We start from the raw sequence: 6470 nt of genomic DNA, 5'->3' as shown, positions 1-6470 counted from the left end.
GAATACGATTGGGACGGAGCGCATTTGGCAAGCACTCGCAGATTATGACTAGCAGCTTACCGGTATCGCTCAAGAGGAAAGTATACAACAGTTGCATCTTGCCTATATACTGACCTATGGGGCTGAAACGTGGAGGCTAACCAAGAGAGTTCTACTTAAGTTGAGGACAACCCAGAGGGCTATGGAACGAAAAATGGTAGGGGTAACATTATGAGATAGAAAGCGTGCAGATGGGTCAGAGAAATAACTCAAGTTACCGACATTCAAGTAGAAATTAAGAAGAAATGGACATGGGCAGGACATGTAGTGCCAAGAGAGGATAACCGATGGTCGCTGAGGGTAACAAATTGGATTCCAAGGGAAGGAAAGCGTAGCAGGGGGCGGCAGAATGTTAGGTGGGCGGATGGGATTAAGAAGTTCGCAGGGGTCAAGTGGATGCAGCTAGCACAGAACCGGGTTAAGTGGAGAAATATGGGAGATGCCTTCGCCCTGCAGTGGGTATAATCAGGCTGATGATGATGATGATGATGATGATGATGATGATGATGATGATGATGATGATGATGATGATGATGATGATGATGATGATGATGAAGGCAGCAAAGTGACACAAACACAAGAGATGAAAATGCTGCTGTTATGAATTCATTTGCTGTCGTTACGAAGACACCAAATTGCCCGAAAACATGTTTTAGCGAAATCATTTTCTCATGTGCGGACAACTGCATGAAAACTAGCATTAAAGCTGACTTCAGTGTTTTAACGCATTTACTGCCCAAATGAATGACAGAGATATGCGACAACTGCCTGCTCAAGATATGTGCAAAAAGCTTAGTCATTCATTGATGATGTTACAAAATGCTGCACATGTAATTACGGATTGGACTTTTCGGTTTAAACCGAAAACCACCAATGAAGGTACGCCGAAAGCATTTTAGAAGGTTCGGTTTAAACCGAAAAAGGTCAGTACCTTTTGATGCACACCGTGAACTCTCGATACCGGGAGAACATTACAACATTGTTCAATCCAGAGGCATAATGTGAGACATTGGGATCTTTGGTGTAAGTACAACGGTTGAGGGTTTTGAGGAATTGTTCATGGTCTGACGAATGGGGAAAGAATGGCAGCCATGCTTCCCGACCATCATAAAGATGCCAATCGTTCGAGAATGGGCGCCTGCGGCGAGGCAGGCACTCCGAAGGGCGAAGGACAGAGCAGAGAATTTGCAGCCCAAATGTATCCAGGAAATCGCAGAGACTAAAGCCCGCCAGTTTCTTGCCATGTGACACTTCTCAGACACAAGCTGAGAGAAGTGTGTTTGTTGTTTAAGTAATATGGCTTATGCAAAAATTTAGCCGTAATAAATATTATTTCCGCTACTCCTTTGTCGAACATGTGAATTTATCTTTTATATAATCATTTTGTCTTAACGCTAATTTTCGTCATGGCAATATCATTTTCTTCCGTGTTTGTAGCTGTATATATTACCTACTGTACATTAAATACAAGTGCATAAAACAACCTGCAAAAACCAAAATGTACACTACACTCACTGTACACACAATGTACACTTTATCTCACCGCAAAAAACAAACTAACTAATATTTCTTCAGCAGAGAATAATATTAGCAAAAAAAAAAAAAAAAAACAAACCCGAAGTTGTGTTTGCAAATAAACACCGAAAAAAGTCAGCCGAATTCTCAGGAAATAATAACCGAAACCTCCAATCTCTACATACAATGGTACGGACACCGGAGATATTAGTTGCATGGCTGGTCTGCTAGCCTGTTGCATGTTTCCAAATGCTTAAAATGTAGTACAACTCAGAATTGAGGAATTAAGGTCATAAAAATGTACGTTCGGTCTTATGGACGTAAATTTTCTTGTGTGCGGTAAGCAACATTCAGATTATATACATATCTTTCAATTATCCTGACATGTACTTAGGTATGAAGAGGGTATATAACAGCAGTAAGGATAGTATATCACTGGGGTGTTTTTTTTTGCACACCATTACAACAAAAGTGCTGCAATATACTACTGCACAATAATGCTTGCTTTTAAACAAGCGTATGAAATTAACAGGTGCAATTTTTTCTTAGTTTATCCCTGAAACAACTTTTTCTGTTGCTCAGAAAAATTACCTTTTTAAAAAAAAAAAATATATATATATATATATATATATTAGTAAATAGTGCATACAGAGTCTTTTATAAGGCCTGGTCTTTATGTTCATGATACTGTACAAGCAGTTGTTCTGATGCAACTTCCAGATTTAAGTTGTTTTATATATCACCAAGGTTTACTCTAAAACAAGCCTTTCCATATTGCGAAAGCAAACTGTGGACGCATATCATACATTTGTGATGTACAGGGCAGTGAATCAGAGTATAAGTTGATATATTTTTGAAGCATCCATGGGCAGGGATGTATTGGCTTAACCTAAAACAATGTCCTTACCATGCAGTGTGCATTCGAAATTGTGCAGGTTACATCCACTGGATTTTCCTCAAGAGCGAGATACACATGACAAAAAAAAATATATTGTGTTTCACACAAATCTTATCGCCTTGCTCAGTATTTGCCACGTCTGTGGAGCAAAGGGCAGTGACGTCAGGATTGTGGCATCTGGGACTATGATTGCTGATACCATAACTTGTTCCATATCTCCTGCTCGCATGAAGAGATGGTACAGCCAGCCAGTAATTGGCGACAAGACGGTGGGGAATATCCTCTTCTGCTCTGCAATCCTTTTCACTGGCAGCAGCCCTACTAAGATCATGAGGCTCACGTCGGTGATGAGAGTGCAAGGCTGCAGAAAACTCAGTATTTTGAGGTTCAACGGTACAACCTTATTCCAGCAGTGCAGCAGGTTCGTATGAAAAGATGTTTGTGCATACTGAAGGTTTAAACTCTTATAGCAAGTTTAGGCGGAAAATAATTCAAAAGTTCTGAGTCCAGCTACTACTCTTAAAGCAGAGTCCCAAAGCTGCACAAAGGTAACTCCCATCTGTGTTTGACATCTGGCTCTGTTTAAAATTTTCTGTTACTAAATAAAACAGCCACACACTGGAAACATCAAAGCAAGGAAATGAAATCTACAGTGACATTGTTACCTCGTTTTGAAACAGCTGTGATAAACAGGTTTTGCCCATTGAGGCAGATATTTACAGAAAAGAATTTACAGCATTTCAATTATCCCTAGCGTTTCAATATACACTTTATGGTTTTCAGCAAGAGTATTAAAGCACAGGTCAGATAGGAGACTGGTTAGGACTTTTACCTCATAAAATGAGTGAGCCGTCAACGACTATTAGGACTTTCTCAGTCTCCATTGCATAACATGACTTGGTACATTTGGTTAAATGCTAAGCATAGACACAATTTGATAAAGTTTTCTATATATTTATGCTGTTATAATCGTGAAAGGAAGAAATGTATACTGCATGTACGAGCACGGACAATGCCCTCTCAAGATGTGAATTTGGAGGTACGTCCTTCCAGTTCAAACCAAGCGCTGGTATCAACCAAGTAGACAAAAGGCCTCATTTAGCAGCAATTACTCGTCGGTTTATTTTGAAAGAGCAGCATTTTTGAAGGCAGTATGAATACCTTGAAATAAACTCCACAGCTTGTCCTTGTCACGGGTTTTACATAGTGCTTTCATAAATCTGGGTCGTTTATTCTGGTTTCTGTTTCAGATATAGCGGTCAGAGCAGTGAAAACTCATGGAACCATTAAGAAGCAAGCCTCTGTCTTTGGCGGGTGATGGCGGGTGTGATTCCCCTGGGCACTCTGCAGATTTTTTCGTCTGCTCACTCATGGACCCCACTTTGAACAAAGTACTGCACATTGAGCTTGTTCAGGTTAGGATCTTTTGTTATTCCATTGAATTGAAAGGATGTTCCTTGTCAAAACACCAATCTTGAAGATGCATACAGTACAGCATTTAAACTTATTGTTGCTAACATGTTTTGTCTATATGAGGGGTTCATATGGCCTCAGTTCTCGGTAGTCAAGCCGCACATAGAAGAAAACGTCAGTTCGAGTTGAATAAATACATGTGTGCAGCAAGGCATTTGTTTACTGAGTACCAGTGTGTTGCTACTAATAATGATTACCTCTCTTCGCTTTAAGTATCTTCACTCTTCCATGAAGCAGATTGGTATATGTAATGTTACAACATTCACTCTGTTAGTTCCTTTGGTATACGCTTTAAATACTCCGGGAAGAGAAAAGCAGATTTTGGTCGGACTTTTCTTCGGAATTTTTCATAGTTGAACATGTGCTTTTAAATCACTGGCAGCTTATATTTTTCATGTGTCGTAAAAAGTACTTGCCTATTTTTTTTATAAGTGCCAGAAAAATTACCATGCATATATTATTAGATTATGGACTGTTGAAGCAGCTCACACTTCGAGAAATCACACATTACGCAGCTAATCGGAAGCAAAAATTTCCACTTCTTGAGTCTATCCTTCCCAATGCTTGCGTTCACCTAAGCTTGTATTAGATTGTTCATTAGGTCGGGAGCCAGCCTTGTGTCGTATCTACATGCTTCAAGAGATGAGAACATAAAATAAAAGTGCAGCATCTCCATCCCTCAGTATGTATGTACGCAGCCTAAATTTATAAGGGTGTATAAACAGCGTGAAGATAGAGATAGGCTGAGATGGAGGACACATATGCGCTGTTTAATCCACAATCAGCAACCAGCTAGCCCGCACCCTAACGCTTGCTGATATTATGAAACGGGAGGGCAATATCCTCTCTTTACAATTGTTAGTAGCCAGCTTTTTCAAGAAAATATATCAGCAAGTTTGAACCTATTGAAATACATGAGCCCGCTGCATTCTTTTTTTTATATTTCGGCAAGAACTTATGTGGGCAGGCTGCCACCACAAAATCGAGCGGCCAGGAAAGGCTAGGTCCATCGTGCTCCTAGCAGCAGCAGCAGCAGCAGCAGAGAAAGAGAAATTAAGATAGAAGAGCTTCCATTGTATTTGCAGCAATCATGCAGGAGTGCACACCGCCATCGCTCAAATCCGACCATGGGCAGGTTTAGTAAACTGGCACGTGTATGTTTATGCATTTGGCTGCTTTATTTCATTTCATGTTTTGCCTGTTCTTTTCCCAGTCTACTGAAGTCACCTCAAGCAGTAGGATGGAGAAGGAGGGCCTAGAAAGGGCATTGAAACCCCTGTTTGATGCAGGCATTAAGATATCAAGCTTGGTGACCGACCGCCATAGTGAGATCAAGGCTTTAATGAAAAGCTGCCACCCCATAAACCGCCACCAGTTTGATGTTTGGCACATTTCTAAAGGTCAGTCATCAGCGGAAGCTACTAGTTAAGTGCGCACAAACTAGTTTATACCTCTCTTATTCTTCATACCACATTATAAAATGGCTTTCTTTTGATAGGGCTCAAGACGAAGTTGACAGCGTTGGACTGCTTGAAGCAGCATACTATTGTTTTGGGTTGGAAGAAGACTATTATTCGCCACTTATACTGGTGCGCTACGAACAGTGGTGGTGATGAGAAGCTGTTTCTGGCGAGATGGCTGACAATACTAAGACATGTAGTCAATGTGCACTACCACCCAGACTCACTCCACCCTTCTTGCTACCAGGAGGCCATCCCTGAACGAGACTGGATGACTGAGGGTATGATAATATAACTCTTCATAATTGCTATATGGAATTTGTTGCATAAGCTGAGCAACCTGCAACACACACTGAAAAGTATGTGATGGGCTACAATAGTCATATTATGCGAGTTGAAGGAACTTCAATCAGTTTCTTACCCTACAGTCTTAGCTTGGTTGCTGTACTGATATTTGCTTCCAATTTATTTTGTTGTCAGCCAAGTCTACTATTCACATTTCTTTCTGCGGAAAGAATGTGTTCTGTTATGCACAGTTTATCTCGTAACATTTCTTTATTCTTTTTCCAGGTTCAGAATCATTTTGCAGAATTAAAGCCATTTTGCAATCGCCACATCTTCTGAAAGACATTGTGCATGCATCCCACACCGGTCAAACATATGGACTAGAACAGAAGCATTGCATAGCCTCGTCATTCACTTTACCCCAAAGAGCAGCAAGTTTTCATATGAAGGGATGCTTGAAAGGTGAGTGTTTGTAAAATTTGTTTTGGAACTACAGGTATATTTCGGCAAACCGCAAGATGGTGGACAGTCTTCTCTAGCTGTATAATTCCCTTTTACATTCACTGGATTCCGAGTCTGTCAGAATTTCACTTTGGCATCACTTTTGTCTCTTTGCTGCTTCTGAAATTGAAAAGGGTGGGTAAGTAGGAGAGGCATATTTTGGTGGATCCTTAGAGGTTTCAAGCACATACTAATTTGTTTTGTTTAAAGACATGACTCATGTATTAAAATAATTGCAGGAAGCAGTGCATGCAATAACATCAGCACAATTGTCTCAAACTACACTCACAAATCCAGAA

At 40.4% G+C, this 6470-nt stretch overlaps 1 pseudogene; it reads left to right on the top strand.

The window, feature by feature from the left end:
• The first annotated feature begins 1169 nt into the window (after positions 1-1169).
• On the top strand, positions 1170-6136 carry LOC146186470 (uncharacterized; annotated as a pseudogene).
• Positions 6137-6470: the final 334 nt, after the last annotated feature.

The sequence above is a fragment of the Amblyomma maculatum genome, chromosome 6 (assembly GCF_055883805.1).
Source record: "Amblyomma maculatum isolate TAMU_Amacu chromosome 6, ASM5588380v1, whole genome shotgun sequence".
Lineage (NCBI taxonomy): Eukaryota > Metazoa > Arthropoda > Arachnida > Ixodida > Ixodidae > Amblyomma > Amblyomma maculatum.
This window is presented reverse-complemented; position numbering and strand designations above follow the sequence as displayed.